This window comes from Triticum urartu, chromosome 3A (assembly GCF_056163025.1).
Source record: "Triticum urartu cultivar PI428250 chromosome 3A, HENAU_Tu73, whole genome shotgun sequence".
Classification (NCBI taxonomy): domain Eukaryota; kingdom Viridiplantae; phylum Streptophyta; class Magnoliopsida; order Poales; family Poaceae; genus Triticum; species Triticum urartu.
The window spans coordinates 381,735,837-381,750,331 of NC_141875.1; the positions used below are offsets into that span (position 1 = coordinate 381,735,837).

At 40.0% G+C, this 14,495-nt stretch overlaps 1 long non-coding RNA gene across 4 annotated transcripts; it reads left to right on the plus strand.

Moving 5' to 3' along the window:
* The first annotated feature begins 8,431 nt into the window (after positions 1–8,431).
* Positions 8,432–14,202, plus strand: LOC125544011 (uncharacterized). 4 transcript variants are annotated; one of them, XR_007299234.2, is made up of 7 exons: positions 8,432–8,931; positions 8,999–9,097; positions 9,171–9,299; positions 9,816–9,887; positions 9,980–10,111; positions 10,276–10,410; positions 11,250–14,202. It is a non-coding gene; the product is annotated as an uncharacterized LOC125544011 (long non-coding RNA). The 4 variants fall into 4 exon arrangements; XR_007299233.2 differs by lacking the exon at positions 10,276–10,410 and having other exon boundaries at positions 11,250–13,283; positions 13,792–14,202; XR_015619010.1 differs by lacking the exon at positions 10,276–10,410 and having other exon boundaries at positions 8,437–8,931; positions 11,250–14,107.
* Positions 14,203–14,495: the final 293 nt, after the last annotated feature.

The following is a 14,495-nucleotide window of genomic DNA, read 5'->3' on the forward strand; positions in this document are numbered from 1 at the left end:
ACAATGAACCAATCATAGAGCGATAAACCTTTTGATCAACCGGTTCACCATCTTTGGTCAAATCATTATGTCCACTAGTAGGCATGGGTGTAGACATACATTTGCATTCTTGCATATTGAACTTCTTGAATAGGTCCTTGGTGTACTTTGTTTGAGAGACAAATGTACCTTCCTTAGTTTGCTTGATTTGCAAACCGAGAAAGAATTTGATTCACTCATCATAGACATCTCAAACTTCTCTGACATTAGCTTTCCAAACTTTTCACTAAAGAGAGGGTTAGTTGAACCAAATATGATATCATCAACATAAATTTGGCATATAAATAGTTCTCCATTAACCCCTTTAGTAAAAAGAGTAGAATCAATTTTACCAATTTCAAAACCACTTGTAATAAGGAACTTGGTCAAGCATTTATACCATGCTCTAGGAGCTTGTTTAAGACCATAAAGAGCTTTGTGAAGTTTGTAAACATGATTTGGTTTCTTAGGATTGATAAAGCCGGGAGGTTGTTTGACATAAACTTCCTCCTCTATTTCACCATTTAGAAAAGCACTTTTAATGTCCATTTGGTACAAGGTGATATTATGGTGATTAGCATAGGCAAGTAAGATGCAAATGGACTCAAGTCTAGCAACGGGAGCATATGTCTCACCATAGTCCATACCTTCGACTTGTGTGTACCCTTGGGCGACGAGACGTGCTTTGTTGCGAACCACTTGTCCATCTTCATCTTGCTTGTTGCGAAACACCCATTTGGTACCAATGATGTTGTGGTTGTTGTCGGGCTTCTCAACCAATGTCCAAACTTGGTTTCTCTCAAAATTGTGTAGCTCTTCATGCATAGCGTTTATCCAATCCGGATCTTCCAATGCTTCTTCAACCTTCATAGGTTCAATGCTAGAGATGAATGAATAGTTTTCACAAAAGTTAGCTAAACGAGTTTTTGAGCGAGTTATTCTCCCGGTTTGTATATCATTGAGGATTTGCGCGACGGGATGATCTTTGGCAATTCTTGCTCGAACTCGTGAGAGCTTTTGCTTGGGTCTTCGTTGAACATCTTCTTCATCTTGTTCTTCTTCTTGGCCTTCTTCATTGTTGACGTCATCGTTCTCTTGTCGTGGTGGAGAAAGAGGTTGTTGATGTTCGTCTTGATGCATTTCCTTGTCTTCTTCATCTTGGTGTGTCCCACTTGTGGATGCTTCCGTGTCGATTCTTGGTTCACCTTGTCGTGAAGTAGAAGCTTCCACTTGGACGGATGAAGTACTCTCCTTCACCTCCGTTGGACGAATTTTGCCAATGGACAAGTCTTGGATTGCTTCTGAAGGGTCTTTGTCTCCTACATCAATTGGCAATTGCTCTACTTGCGAGCCATTAGATTCATCAAACTTCACATCTACCGTCTCTTCAACCTTTCAGGTGAAATTGTTGTAGACATGGTAAGTGTGAGAGTTTGAGCCATAACCAAGTAGAAAACCTTCATGAGATTTAGGAGCAAACTTTGAACGACGATGCTTATCAAGAATGTAGCACTTTGAGCCGAATACTCGAAAGTATCCAACTTGGGGTTTGTTACCGGTGAGAAGCTCGTATGCCGTCTTGCCGAGTAGCTTGTGAAGATACAAGCGATTTGTTGCGTGACAAGCTGTCTCAACCGCTTCTGCCCAAAAGTGCTTCGGCGTCTTGTATTCATCAAGCATCGTTCTTGCCATTTCGATGAGCGTCCGGTTCTTCCTCTCAACAACTCCATTTTGTTGAGGTGTGTACGTAGCCGAGAACTCGTGTGAAATCCCTTCTTCGTCAAGAAAGGTGTCCACATTTGCGTTCTTGAACTCTGTTCCGTTGTCACTCCGAACCTTCTTGATCTTCACGTCAAACTGATTTTGGGCCTTCCTAGCGAAGTTTTTGAAGATCTTCTGGACCCGCGACTTGTCATTAAGAAAGAACACCCACGTAAATCTTGAAAAATCATCAACTATAACTAGACCAAAAGAATTTCCACCGAGACTCTTGTAGGCGTTGGGACCAAAAAGATCCATATGAAATAGCTCGAGTGGCCTTCTTGTGGTCATGATGTTCTTCATGGGATGCCTTCCTCCAACCTGTTTACCTGCTTGACAAGCACTGCAAAGTCTATCCTTATCAAATATGACATCGTTAACTCCAAGGATATGATTTCCTTTAATAAGCTTGTCAAGGTTTCTCATGCCAACGTGACCTAGTCGTCTATGCCACAACCAACCTTTTGAGGATTTAGCAACAAAGCAAGTTTTAGGTTGTGCCTTTTTAGAGAAATTGACAATGTAAAGATCACGTCTACGCATACCGGTAAAGACCATTTTATGATTGTCTCGATGAAATACTTGGCAATCTACCTCAGTAAATAGGACATTCAAACCGAAGTCAGCAAGTCTAGATACTGAAAGTAAGTTGTAGCCGAGATATTCAACGAGCATGACATTTTGAATGGAACTATCATGTGAGATGGCCACCTTACCAAGGCCAACCACTTTACCCTTTGAATTATCACCAAAGGTGACATATTTTCGAGGGCCGTCATTTTCAGCAAGCTCACGAAACATCTCTTCATCTCCGGTCATATGATCAGTACATCCACTATCAAGAACCCATTCCTTTCCTCCTGACGCATATCCCCGAAGATTTGCCGTAAGACCAAAATGTCTCATTGCATCATCAAGATCGAAGTCACTATCATCATCATCATCATAGTATCCATGTTCACCATGATCTTGTGACTCATCATTTCCTAGAGAGGGTAATTCATTAGATAAATGATCATCAAAGTGGTCACTTTTATGAATTCTTATAGCTTTGAATATGATATCACTAATGATTCCAACATCTCCTTTAGCATGCTTGAGATTGGTGAGCTCAAATAGACAATCACCAAAACTAGGATCACTAGAGTTCATCTTACTCAAGGCAATAGATTTATGGAGAATTTCATCCAAATTTTTCAAGGAGTGATCGGGAAATCGTTCCTCAAGAAATTTCCATATAGTATAGGCACAATTAAGAGTAGGCAAACTAGCAATCAAATTTTTGGGCAATCCTCTAATGATGAGCTCAATAGTTCTAAGATTGCGAATCATGTCAATATCTTCATCTAGGGTAGGATGCAGAGGATCAATATGAGGTGCACAAGGACTAGCAATATACTTGTTCAAATGATATTGATTGAAGATTACAAGCATTTCATTTTTCCACTCATGAAAATACTCTCCATCAAGAATAGGCACTCTATGTCTAAGACTCCCTAAAGTAGACACATCCATCTTCCTCCAATGGTGATTAAACCAAGGCAATGGAGACCAAAGCTCTGATACCACTTGAAGGATCTAGAAGTAGATGTGTCTAGAGGGGGGGGGGTGATTAGACACTTAGTGCTAAAGTTGCAATTTTTAGGCCTTTTTGGTTTGAGTGGAGTTTTAGGCACAATTTCAACATACACAATACATATCAAGCAAGCATGCAAAGAGTATATGAGCAGCGGAATGTAAAGCATGCAAATTGCAAGAATGTAAAGGGAAAGGATTTGGAGAGTTCAAACGCAATTGGAGACACGGATGTTTTTCCCGTGGTTCGGATAGGTGGTGCTATCCTACATCCACGTTGATGGAGACTTCAACCCACGAAGGATAACGGTTGCGCGAGTCCACGGAGGGCTCCACCCACGAAGGGTAACGGTTGCGCGAGTCCACGGAGGGCTCCACCCACGAAGGGTCCGCGAAGAAGCAACCACCCACAAAGGGTCCACGAAGTAGCAACCTTGTCTATCCCACCATGGCCATCGCCCACGAAGGACTTGCCTCACTAGCGGTAGATCTTCATGAAGTAGGCGATCTCCTTGCCCTTACAAACTCCTTGGTTCAACTCCACAATCTTGTCGGAGGCTCCCAAGTAACACCTAGCCAATCTAGGAGACACCACTCTCCAAAAAGTAACAAATGGTGTGTAGGTAATGAACTCCTTGCTCTTGTGCTTCAAATGATAGTCTCCCCAACACTCAACTCTCTCTCATAGGATTTGGATTTTGTGGAAAGAAGATTTGAGTGGAAAGCAACTTGGGGAAGGCTAGAGATCAAGATTCATATGGTAGGAATGGAATATCTTGGTCTCAACACATGAGTAGGTAGTTCTCTCTCAGAAATAGGATGCTGGAAGTGTAGGCTTAGTCTGATGGCTCTCTCAATGAATGAAGAGGAGGTGGAGGGGTATATATAGCCTCCACACAAAATCCAACCGTTACACACAGTTTTCCAATCTTGGTGGGACCGAATCAACAAACTCGGTCGGACCGAAAAGGTAAACCTAGTGACCATTAGAGATTTCGATGGGACCGACTGGATCAACTCGGTGGGACCGATGTGCTAGGGTTAGGGTAAATCCAAAACTCAGTTTGACCGATTACTCAAACTCGGTGGGACCGATTTGGGTAATAAGTGAAACTGAGATTTGGCCAAGCAAACTCGGTGGGACCGATTGCATATCTCGGTGGGACCGAGAATATTGCAATGGGTAACAGAGAGTTTGCAAGCCCATCTCGGTGAGACCGAGATCCCATCGGTGAGACCGAACTGATTAGGGTTTGGCAATGGCTTATGACAAGTGAAACTCGGTGGCGCCGGATAGGAAGAATCGGTAGGACCGAGTTTGGTTTAGGGTTTAGGTCATATGTGGAAGCGGGAAAGTAGCTGAGGATTTTGGAGCATATCATTAAGCACATGAAGCAAGAGGCTCATTAAGCAACACCTCATCCCTCCTTGATAGTATTGGCTTTTCCTATGGACTCAATGTGATCTTGGATCACTAAAATGTAAAATGAAGAGTCTTGAGCTTTAAGCTTTAGCCAATCCTTTGTCCTTAGCATCTTGAAGGAGTTCCCACAACCTTTAGTCCATGCCACTCCATTGTTGAACTTATCTGAAACATGCTAGATAGAAATGTTAGTCCAACAAGAGATATGTTGTCATCAATTATCAAAACCACCTAGGGAGCACTTGTGCTTTCAGTAGGGATTGCCATGCAACGGATGCACTAAGAGCTATAAGTGTATGAAAGCTCAAACTGAAAACTAAGTGGGTGTGCATTTAACCTGCTTGCTCATGAAGACCTAGGGCACTTGCGGAAGCCCATCATTGGATTATACAAGCCAAGTTCTATAATGAAAATTCCCACTAGTATATGAAGGTGATAACTCAAGAGACTCTCTATATGAAGAACTTGGTGCTGCTCTGAAGCACAAGTGTGGCAAAAGGATAGTAACATTGTCCCTTCTCTCTTTCCTCTCCTTTTTTATCTTTTTTTGTAGGCTTCTTTGGCCTCTCTTTTTTTGGGGAGGGGGCTTATTTGGCCACTTTCATTTTGATAACCTAACATGGGACAATGTTTTAATAATGATGATCATCACACTTTTATTTACTTAGAACTCAATATTACAACTCAATACTAGAACAAAGATATGACTCTATATGGATGCCTCCGGCGGTATACCGGGATGTGCAATGATCTAGCGTAGCAATGACATAAAAAAACGGACAAGCCATGAAAACATCATGCTAGCTATCTTACGATCATGCAAAGCAATATGACAATAAATGCTCAAGTCATGTATATGATGATTATGGAAGTTGCATGGCAATATATCTCGGAGTGGCTATGGAAATGCCATGATAGGTAGGTATGGTGGCTGTTTTGAGGAAGATATAAGGAGGCTTATGTGTGATAGAGTGTATCGTATCGCGGGGTTTGGATGCACCGGAAGTTTGCACCAACTCTCGAGGTGAGAAAGGGCAATGCACGGTACCGAAGAGGTTAGCAATGATGGAAGGGTGAGAGTGCGTATAATCCATGGACTCAACATTAGTCATAAAGAACTCACAAATTTATTGCAAAAATCTATTAGTCATTAAAACAAAGTACTACGCGCATGCTCATAGGGGGATAAATTGGTAGGAAAAGACAATCGCTCGTCCCCGACCACCACTCATAAGGAAGACAATCAGTAAATACCGCATGCTCCAACTTCGTTACATAACGGCTCACCATACATGCATGCTACGGGAATCACACACTTCAACACAAGTATTTCTACAATCCAAAACTACCCACTAGCATGACTCTAATGTCACCGTCTTTATATCGCAAAAGTATTGCAAGGAATCAAACATATCATATTCAGTGATCTACAAGTTTTATATAGGATTTTATGACTAACCATGTGAATGACCAATTCCTGTCATCTCTCTAAATAGATATAAGTGAAGCAAGAGAGTTTAATTCTTTCTACAAAAGATATGCCCACGCTCTAACAAATATAAGTGAAGCAAAAGAGCATTCTACAAATGGCGGTTTTCTATGTGTAGGGAAACAGGCAATCCAAACTTCAAATGATATAAGTGAAGCACATGAAGCAATCTATAAAGCCATACTAAAAAGATATAAGTGAAGTGCAAAGAGCATTCTATAAATCAACCATGGGCTATCTCATACTAGCATGGTGCATAAAAGAAAAGTGAAAACTAAATGCAAAAGACGCTCCAAAATTTGCACATATCACATGAACGAAACGAAACCGAAAACATACCGATACTTGTTGAAGAAAGATGAAATGCCTTCCGGGGCATCCCCAAGCTTAGACGCTTGAGTCTCCTTGAATATTTACTTGGGGTGCCTTTGGCATCCCCAAACTTGAGCTCTTGCCTCTCCTCCTTCTCCTCATATCGAGACCTCCTCGATCTTTGATCACTTCATCCACACAAAACTCAACAGAAAGCTCGGTAAGATCCGTTAGTATAATAAAGCAAATCACTACTCTAAGTACTGTTGCAAACCAATTCATATTTTGTTTTTTCATTGTAGCTACTGTAATATAAGTTTTCATGGATTAATCCACTGATAAAAATCGATAGTTTCATCAAAACAAGCAAACTATGCATCAAAAACAGAATCTGTCTTAAACAGGACAATCTGTAGTAATCTGAACATTCACCATACTTCTGGTACTCCAAAAATTTAAAAAATTAGAAAAAATAAAAAAATTGTATAGAAAGACAGTGCAAAAAGTTTCAGAACCGTTTGACATTCCAGTAAAAAAAATGTAAAATCGCGCACTACAGCCAAAGTTTCTGTTTTGCACCGCACAAACCAACATGCAATGTAAACATTCTAAAGAAAAATCTTGGCACATTATTTTTATGATACAATGGATTTGTACAAGGGGATAATTATTTTTGTTGAAAAGTTTCTATAATCAAGATTCACAAAGTTTTCGTGAGCATGGACAAAGTTCAAGGCTAGCTCCCACTTTAACAATACGCGTCTTTCTCACTTTCGCTTTTCTTTTTGAAAAAGTTTTGGGTTACCCTCTTTTTTTAACTTTATAAAAGCACACAACAGAAATAAATGACTCTGTAAAACTTCCAGGTTGTCTCCCTGGCAGCGCTTTCTTTAAAGTCATTAAGCTAGGCATATAGTGCTCAAGTAATGGATCCATCCGGATCCCAAGGTATATCAAAACCAATTTTAATTAACAATGATTGATTTGTGATTTAGTAGTGAGCACAAAGTAACATATATCATGCAACAACGAAGTCTAACTCTCTTCCTATCCATCGGCATGTCATAAAAGAACAATTCATGCACACATAGTAAAGGCCAATGCATAGTATAAACAGTTTATTGCAATTTTATCATATTGGAAACATGGAGAGGCAGAGATGTAGTTCCTCTCTCATAATAATTGCAAGTAGGAGCAGCAAGCACATGCATATTATATCTATCAAAATTATCATGTGTAGTAGTGAAATGCAACCCATCAATATAATTCTTAATAAGGAAAAACTTCTCTGATATAGTGTAGTCGGGAGAATTCAAAGAGATATTAGGACTATCATGCATGGGTGTAATAGCAATAATTTCATATTTAACATAAGGAACTATAGCAAGTTCATCTTCATAAGCATAATTCATATTGGCATCTTGGCCACAAGCATACCAAGCATCATCAAAAAGGGATATTTCAAAAAAAGCAACGGAATAATAACAATCATCATAGCATTCATCCTTCGGTAAATTCGAAGAGAAATTAAACAATGTATGGGATAAAGAGTTACTCTCATTAGATGGTGGAAACGGGTGATCAATCCGCTTTTACTCTCTTTGTTCTTCACTCTTCTCCTCATCTTTTTTATCCAATGAGCTCATAATTTAAAAAATACAGAGGCTAGCCAACTTTCTTGAAGAATGCTCTCTCGATCAGTCGTTGGATCTCGCCATCTACAGTGTCTAAGTTGTAGGATCTTTACGTGCTGTTAAACCCGATTTCACTTTGCGGTCGTTTTTGCCGTCCAATGACTGGTGGGCTCGCGCCGCGTGTTTATTGGCTGGGTTGATCGATCTCGGGTGGAAAAGGCTTTCGCCCAATCCCCGCGCGCGCTCCGCTCCCAATCCTGGTCGCGGGGTTGCTGCGCCAGAGCCCACACCCGCACCAACCCTAGCCGCCACACCTCTGCTTCCTCCCTCGCTCGACAGCGCCGCACCCCCTCCCTCCTTGCTGCTTGTCCGGATAGCCGCCGGCCGCCGCATCCCTTCTCCCCCTTCCTCCTCCTTCCTCCTTCCCGCTGGTGCCAACGAGGGGGCCTCCCACATGGACGGCCGGGTCTTCGAACCGGGGGTAGAGGAGCAGGGGAGGGCCAAGAAGCCGGCGGTGGGGGTGGAGCAGCCAGGAGGGCCAAGAAGCCCGCGGTGGGTGTGGAGCAGCCAGGAGGGCCAAGAAGCCGACGGTGGGGGTAGAGGAGCAGGGGAGGGCCAAGAAAGCCGGCCGGGAGCACACCACCGTAGGCGTCAAGGGAGCCGTGGACAAGCCGCCAGGAGGAAAAAGCTCCCAGTTTGAGGAGGAGACTACGGCACAGGTGTGTTTCTTCCTATTTTTCTTCCCCCTTTCCTCATCTTTCCATGACGACCTACAAATTTTTTCAGGTGGTGTTTTGAAATCTAGATTGATTTGGTACTGTATGTGGTGTGGTGTGCCCTTGCCAGGAATATCTAATGTGTGTCATGACACAATCAATTGTAGAGGTAAAGATTACTCTGTCCTGGTTCAAAGAGCATTTAGATTTCATAAATTGATTGCTTATATCATTGTGAGAAGTTGGGAAGCATGATGCTCGATTAGTGGACTGCCGCTTGAGAAGAAGATTGTCATATGTCTCTTCGAGCCGCGGCGGCTAGGGGCCTTGGAAGAACACGAGGTTTGACATAGCCATTAAGGAAGTGCAGGGTAATACTCTTATATGCAGTATGGTAATTCTACGTGTGATGATGTTGCTCTGTGTTTTGGTATGATAAATCTTCAAAAAAAATACTGAAACATGCAGCTATAGCCTGTGGATGATCTATAAGCCAACCAAGATGGCACTGCTTCAATGGATGTGATGATAAATCAATTTTAAGTGCAGCTCACTAGAAAGTGGTTGAACTTACATGTATTTTGTTTCTTTTACTGGACGCAAGAAGCAGCAGTGTTAGTAGAGAAGAGGTGGTGTTAGTCAGGTTATTTGTGAGCTATGAGAAGCCTCTCTTATACTACTGAGCTTTTTAACTCCACCCAACCAAATGTTCAAATCACGTTTCATTTTAATTTGAAAACTGCTTATGGGATTGGGACCTGGGAGATGATCATGTTGCAGATCATCTCAAATCTTGATAGTTAGAAATCAATTTTTAAGACCATGCATGCAATATTTTTTCAAAGCGTTCTATTGTAAATCTTCACCAAGTTGCCATTTTTTTGCAGATACAAACCAGATTAAACAAAGAGGATATGGATTCAGTACGGCCACGAGTGAAGGAATGCTGTTCCAATTTGGTACTTTAGTTTATCATTTTCATTTAGTCTGTATTAGCTTAAGAAACAACATTTGTGGGACAACTAATGTTTGAACATGGATTTTTTTTCAGGATCTTGGAGAATGTTTTCTCACTGTGGTTCAGGTTAAACTGTTGTTCTACTGTTCCTACTCAGCCTCCTAATGTTCTATGTCTTGATGCGCCTTCTTCCAGCTTCTCTATTGGTTTTCTCTTCACACTGATGTAAGTAAATGTTCCTCCCTTCCTCCAAATCTTCCCCGGCCATGGTCGTTTGCATCTGGTCATAGTTGTTTGCATGGTGCTTCATGCGTCGGCCTCAGTGCTCTAACCAGACCAACATTTCTCATTTTGGCGATTGTATTATTGGGGCTTTGCTACATGTGTAGGTTTGAATTGATGGCTAGAAATACAGAATGCCATTTTGTCTTATGGAGTGATAATTAAGAAGACATACATAGCTGCAAAGGGATTGCTCAAATGAAACAAGTTGCTAATTTTGTATCTTTGACACTCGTCGAAAGGTGCATGCCGATCCTAATTATAACCGTATCACATATATGTGGAACTGCATTAGACGAATGGTGTTATCAGGATGATAGATTTCAGTCACAGAACTGAACTGTTCCTTTTCTTGGTGTGTGTGTCATATACAGAATTCAGAAAAAAAATTGGACACTACAATTCATATATTTACTATTTAGAATCGAGATATCCAATCATGTTAGGACATGATATGGTCTTCTTCCAGGGGCTCTAAGTATTATGAATGTGCATATCCTGATACATGTAATTTTAAGGTGGTTACAAGCTAGCTGGACATGTGTGGCAAAATGCTTGCATTTCAGTTTATGTAGGAAGAGGAGCATCAATACCTACTTCTCCTGCCCTGTATATGTAACGTCTTTGTTCCAAGCAATTAGTATATGGTATTAGAGATTCTTATATTCATATATTTGTTTGAAACTTGGTGGATTCCTACCATCTCTATATAATTACAAAAAAACCAATAGGTCTGATGTGTCTCTTAGTGCCATCGATTGGGTACAGATGAAGCCTCTCATCCCACAGGCTCATTGTTTCTACCTCAAACCAATCCTGCCTCCTTTTAAATTATTGATACATGTGTTGCTTCATTCATTTATTTTGAGATCACATATTAAACTGGTTTGAGGTTATTTGTTTTTTTTGTTTTTTGAGATCACATATTAAACTGATAACACCATCCCTTGGCCTCCTTGGTCGTATCAATAATTGTACCTGAACGGTAACAAATCTCAGGCGACTGTTGTACCTGAACGGGTGTGGAACCAAATAGTGGTACCGTGTTCTGAGATTTGTTTTTTTGTGTTGCTATCCGCAGGAAAATTCCTAGGGATTTGATTGATGGAGGCATCGCTATTTGGCGCTGGATTATCCATTTTTGCAGCACCAGCAATGCTGTTTTTGTTTGGAATGGCCAGTTATCAATTTCTAAATCAGCTATACTATACTTCTTGTCAGGTTACATTATCTTGCTTCGTTTCAGTCTATATGTAGCACAAAAATACTCGGTGACATGGTTGGTTTGTATGTTACACTAATGAACACCACCATAAGGAAAAGGGCATTGCACTTCTTTGTTTATATTTGGTGTGTTCCTATTCGGTGACATACTGTTCTGGTTGGTTAGCTTCACGCTCTAAAGCTAGGATTTTAATTCTCTGAGTGTAAGTAATGTATTGTTATACCAGATGAAATATATGCAGGCACTGCTAACATGATTTTGCTTATAGGCGGAAGTATATTTTTTAAATCCATCTGTTCAATTCTAAGGACCATTCTTTACTAGAAGTCCAGAACTATGTGATTTGGTAATTGTGTCAAAGCTCGCCTAGTTGTGCCGTATTGCATTGTGAATGCTATGTTGTTGGGGAATTAGTGAGCTTGGTTATATTTCTGTGGCCGTCATGTTAACTGGTGGCCATAGTGCTTGCTTGCTAGCTACGAGTTATTCTTGTGTGTTTGCTTAGTGGCGTAGTTATGTGTGTGTGCATGTGTGTGTGTGTGTGTGCGGGCACCTGTTGTGTTTTTTGCTTGCTTGTTGGTGCGTGCATGATTGTTGTGACTAGGCGCTGGCTGTTCGGTGCTGGGCTGCTGATGGCATGCTACCTGCTTCGAAAAAAGGAATGAAAGGAAGCATTTGTTCATAGAACAAATATATTGTAAAATTTTCCATGGAAAGCCTGCATATTTAGCAAGGAAAAGGAGTCTAGAGAGCCTTAGGTTCTTGTTATGTGTTGATTTTGCAAAATTTCTGCAGCTATATATTTGCTCAATCCAAAAGACAAATTGTACTCAACCTTCAGTATAATGTATTTCTAATTGTTCATAACTACTTAATTTTTTGTTGTGATTTTGCAAGATATTGAAATTATTGTATTTCGAAATTGTTATACTGATTCCTCGATGCTCTGTTCATGGCTTTTTTTTCTTATTTTATCCTTCTTTGCTTTTTTCCTTTCCTACAAGAAGATGTCGAGTCATGTAATATGTTCAAAGAAGAGAGAATCTGCATTTTATGAATCCTTTCTTCTTTCTTCATTGTTACTTCAAGTTAGTGAATTCATTTAAGTTGTATTGAGCAGCTTCATGTGATGGTTTCTTCATCTACACATCTTATTCAGTCACGAGGCCAGTAAGATCTTTTGCCTTTTAGAAAAAGGGAGATGCCATTTAGACCATACTCTTCCAACTTGATCTTTAACTTGCTACTACTGTTTCTAAGCATTTTCCCAAGCATTTTTTATTTGCTTCAGAGAATGAGCTCACCTTATAAAGTGGATGTGCCAAGTAAAAAAAATAGAAACTGAGCAATTAGTTCCACTCTTAAATTTTGTACAGCAGTCCAAATTATCCAATAAATCATTTGTTAGTAGGGTCAAATTATAGAAGTTGAATCAGCTGTTCCAAATTACCCAGTGAGACTTATTCCATTTGTTTATCCTTTCGTCCTTTAAATCAAGAACAATGTTTAGATCTTACATGGTTGTCGAAATTTAGTTATGTAAAAGAGGAATATTGATATCATGCAATGATCAGTGCAGATTAGGATAGTTATAGAGTTCTTCCTCAGTTTTCATTGAGCAAAGATTGAATCTGTATGATTTGTTCTAATACCAAGTAAATCTTGGTCTGCATTGTGTTAGTTTTCCTACTGAGTTTTTTTTGGCTATTTTCATTTAAATTGGTAGTTGATGTGAAAAAGAGTATTGACATGCATGTAACCAAATCATGTATTAATGTGAGGTACTACATATACATGCATATCTCTTTCCAGAAGCACAGCCCTCTTGATCCAACTAGGAACATCAAAACCAAATGGGATATCATTGAGTGGACTTCAGATGGCCATGCTGTGAGCACACCATTAGTATCTGAATCTGCTTTGTATAATTAAGACACACTTTCTACATATCGCTGCTATATTGATACCATGTGATCACTTAACATGAGTGTGACTAGCCTATTTTCTTGCCTAACTGTGTGATTGCATGTAGTAATGCATGGCTTCTCTATTTAAATGAAGAGTTGTGTTTATCATAATAATTATATACCACAGACTTGTTTCTTTCTGTTTATATAATAATGCAGTTCGTCTTCTACCATATGTTTTCTTCATTACATGTCTTCTAACTGTTCATCTTTTTTTCTCTTTCGATGACAAAATAACTTCGTGTTTCGAAATATTTAGTACGCCATCATGGTCTTTCTTAAGGGTGTTCAGGACTTTTTTAACTTCTATAAATTAGCGGTCTTCTATTCATGTTGCGAACCCGAATATGGCATCTCGCCATTCCCCACGATCCACATGTTAAGTATGGATTTATTTAATGATAATTTGATATCAACTGCCTTTTCTTCAGGATAATCTGACACCTAATAAGGACCAAGAGAACAACAGAGATGCTAAGAGGCAACCTTTTGGGTTTAAGGATATAAACAACATGGCTTACGAGGATTTGAACTGCTGTTCTTTTAGTTCCACTCTTAAATGTTTTGGTTCTTGAAGGCCTGCACTTTCCTGGTGGAGTAGGAGCAAAATAATTCAGAGGCTTTAAAGCTGCTGCACTTTAGCAGTTAGGATCAATTCTTTGTTTTGGTTTGAAATGCTCCTCAATTCCTCCTATTTGATTGTATCCAAAGGACATGAAATATATTCAGAAAGCGTCAGTTTTGTTCTGTGTGTGCTTTCAGTTAATCCTTCAAAATTTCATGATACATCGGGTTTATAAAGGGCTATCTCACAAGCACTTGATAGCAAGAAAATTACTCCATGACATTGCCTCAATTGCATGTAATGGCTATTCTCCAAAATAAGATTGTTGCTTACTTTGCTTACCACCTTCTCATTCCAGGCCCTCTAGCTATAGTCATGGAAAAGATGGTGTTCGGAGCTATATCTTCGAAAATATTTCTTGTCATTCCATTAAATTTCTGAGGTAGCAATTTTCCATAGCTTCTAGACCATAGTGCATTCCATAAATAGCTTGCGTATAGTATTATAAATGTACTCTTTTCCTTTATTTAGATAAGGTATTTTAATGTTTCCTGTTCTCCATATGCAGTT